At 39.6% G+C, this 13,332-nt stretch overlaps 1 non-coding gene across 1 annotated transcript; it reads left to right on the top strand.

Annotated features, from left to right (window-relative positions):
* Nucleotides 1-5,675: 5,675 nt before the first annotated feature.
* On the top strand, nt 5,676-5,814 carry LOC136140778 (small nucleolar RNA SNORA70). The gene has a single exon (XR_010657662.1). It is a non-coding gene; the product is annotated as a small nucleolar RNA SNORA70 (small nucleolar RNA).
* Nucleotides 5,815-13,332: the final 7,518 nt, after the last annotated feature.

Here is a 13,332-nt window from a genome sequence, read left to right as displayed (position 1 = left end):
GCTCCTCGTTAGTCAGATTTTCTTGTTAGAGGTACAGAATCCCAATTTCTAATCAAATGCACTCTCTAAAACTTGGTGTTTTTTCGGTTTTGTTTTTTAGAACAGCTAATTTTGTTCTTGCTTTGCAAATGCTGAAATACAAGTTTTCAAATGCGGCTTAAGTGAAATATTTTGGTCGTCTGAATTACAGATGTCCCGAGGTTTGTCATTGCCTGTTTGTAATCCCCACTGAGAATGCAAAAGTTTATGGTTAGAGACAGCAGAAGCACCACATACTAGTTATTTTATGCATACACGGGCGCACGCATGTGCACACACACACCTGCCATCGATTAATTTAAAGAAAAGGAAATCTTTGAAAATGAATGGGAACTCTCCCCACTGAACTAATCATAATGTTAGCGGCTCCCTACTAAGCACAGAACTCTCCAGGAGAATTCAACAAATTACAAACCTATCTAAGCATAAACAAATCGGCTTAACAAACTCAAATCTGAATCACTGGTTCTCAAATTTGGCTGTACCTTAGAATTCCCCGGAGGAGATTTTTTTAATCTCCGGGGGTGAGGTTTGGGCAACAGGACTTAAAAAAATCCCCCCAGGTGATTACTGTTTTGGAGCCAAGGCTTTTCTCCACAGATCTCAATTCTGAATAACTACTGAGATGAAAAGGTAGATGTTAATGTGATTTCAGAAGCCTAATTTAAATCGGTATGATACAGTTTAACACATTATGCTTTTACTATTTTATTCATTTTATTCTTTTACTCTTTTATTTCTTTACTCATTAAGCCTCACAATGCTATGAGGAAGGTACTATTAGCCCTATTTTATAGGTGATGAAACTGGACACAAAAGGAAGTAACATATTCAAGTTGTAAAGCTAGGAAGCGTCACAGGAGGGGGTTAACCCAGAAAAAAAAATGGCTCCATCTGTAGCAGGAGTTCTCAAAGTTTAGCTTTGAATTAGAATCACCTGGAGGGCCTTTTAAATTCAAATGTGCTGGGTCCCACTCCTAGAATTTCCAATTAGTTAGGGCTGTAAGGCACCGAGAATCTGCATTTCTAACAAATCCCCACATGATGCTGATGTTGTTGAGCCAGGGACCAGACCTTGAGAAGCTAGAGTTCAAACTGTGTTTTAAAAAGGCCACCAGGTGACACTGATGCACGCTGAGCTGTGAGAACCAGCGTTCTGGATTCTCAGCCCGGGCTGCACATTAGATAGAACTCACTGGGAGGTTTTGAAAAATCCTTATGTCCAGGCTGCACCCAGACCAGTAATCTCTGGGCGTAGGACTGGGTACCAGTCTCTTTTTTTTTTTTTTTTTTTTTTTTTTTTTTTTTTTACGGTACGTGGGCCTCTCACTGTTGTGGCCTCTCCCTTCGCGGAGCACAGGCTCCGGACGCGCAGGCTCAGCGGCCATGGCTCACGGGCCCAGCCGCTCCGCGGCATGTGCGATCTTCCCGGACCGGCACGAACCTGTGTCCCCTGCATCGGCAGGCGGACTCTCAACCACTGCGCCACCAGGGAAGCCCTACCAGTCTCTTTTAAAGCTCCCCGTGCAGCTGGGGTAGAGAACCACTGCTTTAGAGTCTACTCTCTTAGCCAGAACTTTGTATCCTGCCCTTCACACCACAAAGATGAGGGCTTCCAACACACAAGTACCACTACAATTGCAAGGATAATGCTGGAATCATTTTCTGTTGCCCGAGAGGCTGTATTTGAGTCATACCCTATTAGACTACAATAAATATCCTTCTCTTCGCTGCTGAGGCCTCTTCTAGAGGGGATTGCTTCTCAATAGCAATTAGATTCTGTTGTTTTCAAATCTTAATCTCCATTTGCAAACTGTAGGATCTGTGAAGCTGAGTCTCAGTAGATTTGTGGCTGATTAGCCTCTGGACAGCCATGGAGAGTTGAGTGCCCCTTCTCAGTAGAAGAACTTGTGCTCCTGGCAATTCCTAGCCCATGTGTCTCCTAAGGCTCAGTGCACTTTTCAATCCTTGAAAAGGATTGTGCACCCTGAGCCACCCAAGTCAAGGGGTTGCCTCTCAGCTGAGCGCCTCTAACCAGTATGATAAATAGCTCCACACCTGTCCAGTCCACACCTGGCAAACAGGTGCCTCAGTTGACCCTAAGGGGTTGGGGAAGGGCTAAATCACAGATTATATTCACTTTGCCTCTCAACAGTTATGCCCAGGGAAAATCAGAGTATAATGAACAAGAACGACTTGAAGAGAACCAATAAAGAGAAAAATGAATTAGATAAGGCTAGCATGAGGGAAAGAGACAGAAAGGGACAGAGGTAGTCTCCATTCTACCTGTTGGTATATAATAGTGTTTTCCACTTATAGGTTACTATCACACGCATTGTTCTCATGAAGTAGAATCTAGTGGCTAACAGAAGAAGATAGGGCAGGTACAGTTGTCCCTCTGTAGCCCACTGTACCTGCCCTATCTTCTGTTCCGCATCTGCAGATTCAACCAATGGCAGATCGAAAATATTTTTTAAAAAATTCCAGAAAGTTTCAAAAATCAAACCTTGAATTTGCCATGTACTGGAAACTATTTACATAGCATTTACATTTTATTTACAATTATTTACATATCATTTACATTGTATTAGGTATTATAAGTAATCTAGAGATGATTTAAAGCATACAGGAGGATGTGCATAAATTATATTCAAACACTACACCATTTTATATGAGATTTCAGCATCCTTGGATTTTGGTATCCATGGGGGGTCCTGGAACCAATGTCCCTTGGATACTAAGGGATGACTGTAGTTTTTTAAATTGAGCTAACAATGAATTATAATATTATATAAGTTTTATGTGTATAATGTAAACAAAAAGAAGAAAGAGTGTTGCTCATCATCCCAACATACAAATGTTAAGCCACAATCCATTGCAGTCACCCACTGACAGAGCGCCCTAAGGAGAATTCATCTAGATAGTTAAGATACATATCTAAGGAAGAACTTCAGTGACCCTAGATTCTCGCATCTTCCCATACATAGAAAAGTACTAAAATTACTCACTTGAGATTAACTGTTGTTTATGATTAGCAGTGAACTGTTACCAAGATGTATGCTTGACTATACATATTTCCCAGCCAAAAAATTCATATATATCCTGGCTCCACCCCTACCTCTTCAGGTTAAACTGAGAAGCGGTTTCCCATGTTATAGTCCTTAGTAAGTTCCCCAAATAAAACTTAATAACTTTTATGTTGTGCATTTTTCTTTAAGCTGATACCATTATATTTCTGCTTCTGTATACCCTACAATGTGCTCACCACCAAAAGTTTATTTTCCATCCATCACCATGCAGTTGATCCCCTTTATCCATTCTCTGCCCCCCTCACCCTTTCCCCTCTGGTAATCACTACTCTGTATCTGTGTGTTTGTTTTTGTTTGGTTTGGTTTGTTCATTTATTTTGTGTTTGTTTATTAGTTTTTCTGCAGCCACTATTGAAAACAGTATGGAGATTCTCCAAAAATTAAGAATAGAACTACCATATGACCCACTTCTGGGTATTTACCCAAAGAATACAAAAACAGTAGTCTGAAAAGATGTATGCACCCACCATGTTCATTACATTATTTACAACAGCCAAAATATGGAAACAACCTAAGTATCCATCAACAGATGAATAGGTAAAGAAGATGTGGTATAATACATATACAGTGGAATACTACTCAGCCATAAAAAGATGAAATCTTACCATCTGCAGTAATATGGATGGACCTTGAGGAATGACTGTATTTTAATTCCTATTTTAGAGATGAGCAAAAAAGTTCTGAGACTTTTTCACCTTTTGTTCCTTAAAGTTGTATTCTGTGTAATTTCTTTAGAGCTATCTGCCAATTCTTTTCTATTTATCTGTCTAATCTTCTATTTAATGCATTCACTGTACTTGTACTTTCAACAATTTTATTTTTCATTTCTTAAAAGTTGTATTTAATCTTTAATCCAAGTCTACCTGTTCATTTTTTTTTTCATCTCTCTGTTTTGCATTCCATGTCAAGTCCATCAGTAAGCCTTAGTCGTGTCTATATTCAAAGCATATAGAGACATACTGAAATACAACAATTCAATATTGATTTTGAAATATTCAAAATGAATTAATATGTAATCCAAAGATAGCTAAAAAGTGATAAAATTGTTAAAACTTACTATTTATTATAAGTCACTGGTATCCACAAAAACTTTTGATATTTTTGTGTAATAGGCATAAAATAAGAATGAAAGGGGAAAAAAGAGAAGTATAAAAACAACTTATACAGAAACTAAATTGAATCTCCAAAGGGTGCCAAAAACCTAAGGTATATGTACCTGTACTACCTCTATCAACATTTAAAGTGGAGAAAGGGTCTATAAAACGGCATGATAAAACTCTAGGATAATATTACAGTGGCAATAATCATCAATAGTATTAAGAGCAAATTTTCTTACAAGAGCAAAACAAACTTAAAAATATATGAATAGATGCACAGTGATATTATATTTTCATTTATTAGTCAGAACATCTCCCAACCCACCAGATGTCTATTACCAACACTAGACCTATTTCTTCATTTTACTACCAGGCATGTGATTGTATTATCTACTCCAACACCCTCTCCTTTAACTACAAAACTGTAAATCTATCTGTTCATTTTGATGGTCCCGTGCTGCTTGCTAACTTTTTCCTACTTTGTGTCATTTTATTTTTAGGATTTCTTTAAGTACTGTATGTGTAGCTACTTTCTATTCCGAAACCGATTCTTCTGATATCTGATATGTTCGGTGTTTGGAACTGTAGCTTGCTATTTCTGTTGACTTTCATTCATGGTGGTTTGTTTCTCATTTGTCTGTGACTATTGTATTAATTTTAGTTTGTGAATAATCCTTTCAGGGTCCAGTGTAATGTGCCAATCTTTAATAAATTTCCCCCTCATTGTTGGCACAAGGCTTAGTCACCAATTTCAGTACTAATAACCCATTGCCCTCAGGGCAACCTTGCTTTTCCCTTGTCTTTACCTGATCACTGCAAATTCAGCAATAAAGTAAAAATTTTAATTTTATGCAGGTTCTACTTATATTGGGAAAGCCCTTCAAATTATTGAGTCCTCATGTTACGAAAGACAGACTTTTGACATAATCTTCAAAATATTTATATCATTTAATTGTAAAGTGAGAGAATATATTTTTTCAAATATTCACAGTTACAAATTCCCAATAAAGTTCGGGTTGACTATGAAGATACTAGCGATTGAGACTAAATTTTTCCACAACTAAAGCTTCTTAAATGATGGTTTAACACAATTGTCTTAAAATGGTTGGGAAGAGATTTTTAAATCACAATGGTCTTGTTATTGGCACTTAACATTGTAATGCTCTTTTTAGTGGCATTTAAAATTGTAACGCTCTTGTTAGTGATATTTCTTCCCTTATATCAACCTCAAGGAAGAGTTCACATATGGGTCAAGGAAACAATTAGGTTGTATAAAACTTTCTAGTAGAGAAGCAAAGGAGTATTCTACCTTCTGAATACCTCAGTTTTCATTTTTTTTTTTTTTTACTCTTTTGTAATTTGTCCACTGTAGCTGGTAAAATAAGATGGGCTCAGGGACTCTTTCTACTCAGAGGTAAGTAATAGGCCCCTTTAAAAATGGGAGTAGACCTTGCAGCCAATTCAGCCTACCGTGCTCTTTTCCCCGTGGGGACCTGGTGTGCAATGGCTGCAAACAGCAGCCTCCTAGGTAGGGTAGTGTATGAGCCTGTTGCCTGTATGGGTTGCCCTAAGGGACCTTGGCAGCAGCCCTTTCCAGTGGACATTCATGACTGGCATGCTGTCCCCAGTCTAGGCTCCAGACAGGTATGCACAGTGACTTTGGAAAGCCCTAGGGCATGGTGGCCAAATCATAATGTCCATCCGCACCAAGCTGCAGACCAAGGAGATGTGATTGAGGCCCTACCCTGGGCCAAGTTCCAGTTCTCTGGCCACCAGAAGATCCACATCTCTAAGAAGTGAGGATTTACTAAGTTTACTGCTGATGAATTTGAAAACATGGTGACAGAAAAGTGGCTCAGGCTGTGTAGTCAAATACATCCCTAATCATGGCCCTCTGGACAAATGGCAGGCCCTGCGCTCCTGACACCCTTGGCACTGTCCCCTCCTTACTCACATCCATCAATAAATCCTATTTTCCTGTCAAAAACTAAAATTAAAAATTTTCAAAAATAAAAAGGGGAGTAGACCAATGTCTATTTCCAGGTTTTGATATTGCACTGTAGTTATGGAAGATGTTCCGCTGGGAGAGACTGGGTGAAGAATACACAGGACCTCTCTGTACACTATTTTGGAAATTCCTGTGAATTGATCATTATCTAAAATAAAAAGTTAAAAAGAGAGCAGAGTGGAAACTAGGGTAAGGTCTAGAGACAAGAGGGTGTGAATGAGGATGTTGCTTCTGTCTCTGACCAGGCCTTAAAAGAATGGGAAAAAGGGGCTTCGTGTGACACACTCGTGGTTTATCCCAGTTCTCCAAAGGCATTGTGCAACAAAGCCCTAAGAAATGATAACAAACACTCATTTGCTTGCTGTACATTATGAAATCCCTGAGTGACCCAGCAGGGTGACAGGCAGCTGCACGAGGGCACAGAATACTAGTCATCTTCTCCTTGGAGATGCAACTAATAGCTCCCTTTAAATGCATGGTGGTTTTTTTTTTTTTTTTTTGATAGTTATTAATGTCAGGTTTACAAAATAAATACCATAAATTAGCACCACAGGAAAACTGAACTCTATGGAATCTATAATATAAACAAGAGAAAACATGACTTTTAAGGCAGATCCCTTAAAATTATAAGGGGATACAGGATCTGTTTTTTAACCAGGCTAAGAACTCTAGGAACATTTGTAAACACTCCTGTTTGCTGTGCAGTATGGCTTCGATTAATCGCAGCATATGCTTGTACTATGAATAATCATTTTTGATACAGTAGTAAGACATCTGACAGAAAAATTGCAAATAAGGAGGTGTTTCTCTGTGATTCCTGAACTCTATTAATATTTTAAATCAGTTAACAGCTTAATGGATAGTGTGGGAGAAAGGAACAAACTAATTAGCTTTAGCAAGCAACTTGAACAGTTTTCACTACTCACTGTTTTACATTTTGCAGGATTTCCTTTTGTGTTAATAACTTATTACTTCTATTAAACATACATTTTCCCTTAAGCCTAATGTTTCTTCAGTGGAGACCAATTAACTAGGACAGTCTTTTCTTAGCTAGCCAATTATTTTAATTGCTAGAATTTTTTAAAATGTGCTTGCTTTGCATAGATTGGACCAGTTGAACTTGCCCCCAGAAGGCATTGACTTTGTAATACAGGAAATGGAAGACTTTTGGTGAATATGTGGATGCCAAAAAACTCGGACATTTAGGATTCCGCAGAACTGAGCGGTAGACTAACAACCCTATGCCTTTATTCCGTTGCTTTTCATCCTCGTCTTTGCCTTTAATTTGGTGACTTTCCAATCCAGCCCTATTCTGTTCATTTTTTATTCAGCTTCCTTGTTGTCTATGTGAAGAACTATGGCTTGAAGGATGGGCAGGCAATTACTGTACTAAGGAGGAACTGTAACATGGTAGGTGGGTATCGACTAACAAAATCTGAGCTTTGCTTCCCTATTCTTTTGTGACTGCTACTGAAAAAAATTGCATGGAGCTCATATTTAAGGAGCATTGAAGAGTTAAAAACAGAAGCAATGACAGATCATTTCATTCATTAGACTTCCAAGCAAGGGGTGAGGGATGATTAAATGGAAAGAACAAGAAGCACCGTAGAGACAGAGTTTGTTTGGGGGGTTAGTACCCTCCTGCCAATGCCAGGAAACTGGTCATTTTCATGCAAATGAAAGAACTCCCTGAAGGGCATGTAAAAAGTCATTTCCAACTTGTAGAGACACTAAACACACAACTAGGGAGGAGAAAGAGTAGCAGTAATAATGAGAATGCTAAATAGGAATATACTAATAAAGTAGAAAAATTAGTAAGCAGATTGGTAGAATGAGAGAAATAACAACTAAACAGGAAGAGGAAAAAATCAACTTATAGAAATTTAGAGTGAAGGTAGCAAATCCCTAGCAGCACAGAGCCAGTTTTGCTGGTGACAGTGTTACTTACAAAGGGCATAATCAAGCATAGTAGTGCTAAGTACCACATCCCACACATAAAAGAGAAACTGTGAAAGCGTGAAAACAGTGTTTAATTAATTAAACAAGGAAGCCATTAGACAGGTGTTTCTAACACCTTACCAACCTACGTAAGCAACCCAAACCTAAACCTGTAAATGCCTCAAGGTTAAGAAATCAAAATCTAAGGACCACCAATCACAAACAACCAACTAGGCTTTCCCAGATAAGGCAACCACTTAAGCTAGAGCCAATCAAATAACTGCTTTGCTTTGTTTCTGTTTCTTCTCCATAAAAGTCTTGCCCCTGGTTCCTGCAGGTAGATTGCTCCTAACTACTTCTGATTTGGCACTGCCCACTTTAAATGAACTTTTCCTCAAATAAATTCTTAAATCTTTTAAAATGCCACAGTTTATCTTTTAACAAAGACAATAGGAGAGTCAAAGGGCTGAAAGAAACAAGGCTAAAATGATCTCAGACCAGCAGTCTACCGAATCCCTTCACTCCTTTGTTAACTCATTCTTACTCTCATTTAATTATCCAATTGCTCACTCCTTCATTCCACAAACCACTCCATACTAAGGAGAAACTAGCAGTCAAAATTCATTTATTTACATACTGTCTATCCTAGCTTGGTCTCTCTAGCAAGCAGAGCCTGAGCAAAAACTTCATGTGCTACTATTTCTTTAGGGAAAGCAATCCCATGTAAGTGGGAATGAGGAGAGCAGGAGTGAGGAAGGGTAGGAGGGAGAGCCAATCCTACAGTGTGGTATTGAGCTGGACGGTGTTTGGAATCAAGGGCAACCGATTGTCAGTCTCACTAAACTCTCCTCTGAGACTAAGAATGACTGTGCCTTGGGACATTTGGGGTGTGATGGAGAAGGGCCCTGATCCCTGAAGGGCCCTTACTCCCTGGCCCTGATCCCTATCGGTCAAAGGTTTACTCCATAGGTCCCCAAGTGTTAACAGCTAGGTTGAGCTGCAAAGGCCTCAAGAACTTGGGACATCTCTCCTCAGGGCAACAGGGGCGCCCCAATGGCAGTGATCTGGGGGTGGGTACAAGGCAATAGGAACCAGGCTTGATATGAGGCAAGGTGTGGTCAAGTTGTACCCACAGGAAGTTGGTTTGTGGTGATAGTGGATGACTCAGTGGCCAATGGCATAGGTGAGACCAAGAAGATTTGAGGTAACACAAAAGAGGAGTCTAATACATGTTCCTTGGAGACATGAGTAATTAACCATTTATATTTAACTTTACTGCCCTGCAAATTTGGTTATAATTTTATTCATGTTGTGCTTTTTACATTATTCTCATATTCTTTTTGTTGTATAACCTGGATTATAGGATGCTAATATATGGTTTATTTGTCTTACAAACACTTAAATTCTTTCAAACCATAATACTTTAATTAGCATCCGGGAAGTTAAAGATTAGCCCTTGGTGCTTGGTTGATTGCTCTCCCAGTAATGTTATATTAAGCATGGCTGATTGCTATGGAACATTTATCATGTGCCTGGCACTGTGACATGTGATTTTCATGCATTATTTTACTTAATCCTCTCTATGAGGTAAGAATCATTGCCTCCACTTTATAGATGGGGAATCCAAGGGTCAGAAAGACTGAGTAACTTGCCCATGGAAGGTCACACACAGTGAGGGCTTGAACCAGATTTTCACCCATGCTTGACTCGCAAGCTCACTACAACGCCAGTGCTTCTCAAAGTGTGGTCCTGGGACCAGCAGCATCAGGTCTCCCGGGAGCTTGTTGGAAATGCACGCTTTTGGGTCCCACTGCAAAACTTCGGATTCTAAAACCCTGGGGCGGGGTCCAGCAATCTGCATTTGAATGAACCCTCTAGTGATTCTGACATAGGCTAAAGTTTGAGAACTTCTCTGTGCTATTCTGTCTCCTACAATTTCATACCTGGTACAGGATAAACATATGTCATCCAGTGTCCCGTCCATTTTTATTCTTCTCACCTCAAACTATCCTCAATCTGGACATTAATTCTGTTCCCTCTGACTGATTTGAATTTAAGGATGGGAAAAGAAAACCTCTGAAAGAAGAACCTGACATTCTTCACTGTGGATTAATTTTTGAAGTGGTGTTAAGCAGACCATGGATTATTATGAGTAAAAACTGAAGGGCAAACCAACATTCAAATTATTTTCATTGCATTTTGTGATCTGGCTGGAATCTCACCCTTTCCTGATTAGTTGAGATAAAAGAGATGGAAGTTAGTGAAATTAGTGAGCTTCAAAACCTTCTTTAAAGATGGCAAAGATACCTTTTTCCTGCATGAGTCCATTGCTTAAAAGACAGATATTTGAGATACTATTCTTTTTATCTCACTAATTAAACATAAAGTTCGACTGAGAGTGCTTTGGAGACCTATCCTCATCAGTGGGGCCTGGCACCTGGGGCAGTGTTTTAATTCTAGAAGCCTAATTTAATTAGTACCCTGCCGTTGGCTTGGCTGCTGTGCTGCCTTGGATCTCTGGCCTGAGGAGAAAGGTACAACCCCTGCTCTTTTTGTATCTAGTTAGCCTTCCAAAAGGTAGGATGTCCAAGGAGGGAGAGGAACTTTGCTTCTCCATCATGTTTTGCATATGGTGCTAACTGAGCTGACAGTCTTGGACCACAGTCTGTTACTGCAGCAGCTGAGTCCTCAACTGATCCCCTGTGAAGGGACTGCGATTGTCAAATGGTTCATCTTTGCCCTTGTGGCTCGTGAAATACGGAAGGAAATTGATCAGGGGGAGCTCTGCAGTCTGCATGCTTGAGTAACTACAAGCAACACAAAACTGGGAAGGAAAAACTATTCAAATCCTACTGGTAATGGCTACACCATCTCTCCTCACTTTCCCTAACCAGGGTGCTAATAAGGAGAGGAAAATGTGAAACTCCTTGGCTTCCCTAATTACTGTGCTTTGCCCTCATAATTTTTTTGTTCCTGCTTATCACGGTGAGAGTCTTGCTTCTGTCAATCATTTCTGGCTCTTTGTGCCTAGAAAATAATAATGTATGTTTTTTGAACCTTGAGATTGTTCTAGCCCTCTTTTTTCCATAATTAAAACAGAGAAAATGATGATGTGGTTTTTTTTTTTTTTGGTTTATACTTTGCAATCATGAGCCATAGTAATCAAGACAGGTTTGGTTGTTTTTTTTGTTTTTTTGGCGGTACGCGGACCTCTCACTGCTGCGGCCTCTCCCGTTGCGGAGCACAGGCTCCGGACGCACAGGCCCAGCGGCCATGGCTCACGGACCCAGCCGCTCCGCGGCATGTGGGATCCTCGCGGACCGGGGCACGAACCCGCGTCCCCTGCATCGGCAGGCGGACTCTCAACCACTGCGCAACCAGGGAAGCCCAGGTTTGGTTGTTTTTATTTTTGTCCCTGCAACTTCTCCTGGGTAATTCCCAAAATTTTCCTCAGGACTGCAGAACTGCAGATTTGTTTGCTTTTACCACAATTCTGGATTGTGAATCTTTCCTATTTTTATTCCTTTTTCTCCATCACAGTGGAGGCAGTACTGTGTAGTGAAAAACTCACGGATGCTAGTGCAAGACAAGCCGAGTTTTGAAACCTGATTCCATTCTATGCTAGCTTGGATTTGTTACTTACTTGAAAAATCAGGAAGAGCATTCTCCCTTTCCAGAGCAATTTTGAGAACTAATTGAAAAAATACACCTAAAATCATCTAAAACACTTCCTGCCATATAGCAGATACTCAATAAATGTGTTTTCTTTCTATTTTTAATTATCATCCCCCTTGTTTGAGAAATTCTTTCTGATTCTTGTATTTGATTTAAAGGATTTCATTTCTCTTCAGGTGTAAATAAGATATCACTGTCTAAGGCTGATGCATCTTGGCTCCAACTGCCTCAAAAGCGTAAGCTTGGCAGTTTGCTGTTTGCAAAGGTGGGGTTTTTAGGATGTTGATGGTTATTTCCACAAGAGAGAAAAATCTCTACCCTTCTCATGCTCGACTTCTATAGAATAGCTCTTTGGCTGCATGGTGACATAATATAAAAATAAACAACAACATTTACAATATTGACTATGGTGTGCCAGGAACTATTCAATGCACTTTATATTATTTGCAATCCTTACAGCAACTTTACAACATAATTTTTATTATCACCATCCTACAAACAAGCTCAGATAGGTGAAGTGACTTGCCCAAGGTCACAAAACTACTGTAGAAGGTCCACGTGACTCCAAAGCTAATGATTATTGTCGGAGGGAGAAAAGGAGGAAGGAAGGATGGAAGGATGGAAGGAAGGTAAGAAGCAACTAAGGAAAGGCAGAGAGCATGAGAGAGAAAGAAATCAGGTCCTTCATTTCAGATGGATTGTCTAGCGCTAGCCCTTTTTCCTACTACTGGCACCCATTTTTTCCTCTTTCCCAGGGAAATGTCAGCTTTGGAAATAATTTAACCCAAATAATCACTGTGTTGGAATAACTCTCTCCTGGTGCTGCTATAATTTGGCTTACAATTATAACTAATTGAACATCTTCTAAGTGAGCTCAGTGCTGCATGCACATGGAAAAAAGATTTAATGTGCTAAGCATGCAAAAACACGATCATAGAAGTTCATTTTTACCAGCACAAAAAGAAAGCAATTAGTGAGACATTTTTCTCAGCAAGGAGAAAAAAAAAAAGCACAAAAATCCCCATGGTCTCGAGACAAGCTCTCAGATGATCCCTGGGCCCCATTAAAAGTGCAGTAATGAAAAGGGTTTGTGAGCTATAGGTTGGCATCTGTGAAAAGGTTACCCTTCTCAGGAATCAAGACACAGATACTTAACAAGAGCAAGAGGGAAGCAGCAACATGAGGAGATATAGTGTGGAGAGAGGAGGTGATTAATTAAAGGAAACAAAGGAAGGGAGCCTGACAAATTTGTTCTAGAAAATCCTCCTCTAAAAGAGGGGTATTTCAGAAGCAGTCATTCCTCTGGATCTGACCTCCATTCAGTGGAAACCTGGGAGGATTCCTGCTTTAATCCTGATTAGACACACATTCAGCATTACATCTACTGTGAATCTTTTAGTTAAAATTGGTATGTATGTATATATTTAAAATTTTTTAACTTTCAAAGTTATTCCTTTCAACTCAACTTAAAGGGATTAAGCCCCAA

This window comes from Phocoena phocoena, chromosome 1 (assembly GCF_963924675.1).
Source record: "Phocoena phocoena chromosome 1, mPhoPho1.1, whole genome shotgun sequence".
Taxonomy (NCBI): Eukaryota; Metazoa; Chordata; class Mammalia; order Artiodactyla; family Phocoenidae; genus Phocoena; species Phocoena phocoena.
Note: the sequence above shows the minus strand (reverse complement) of the source record. Positions and strands in the feature narration are given on the sequence as shown.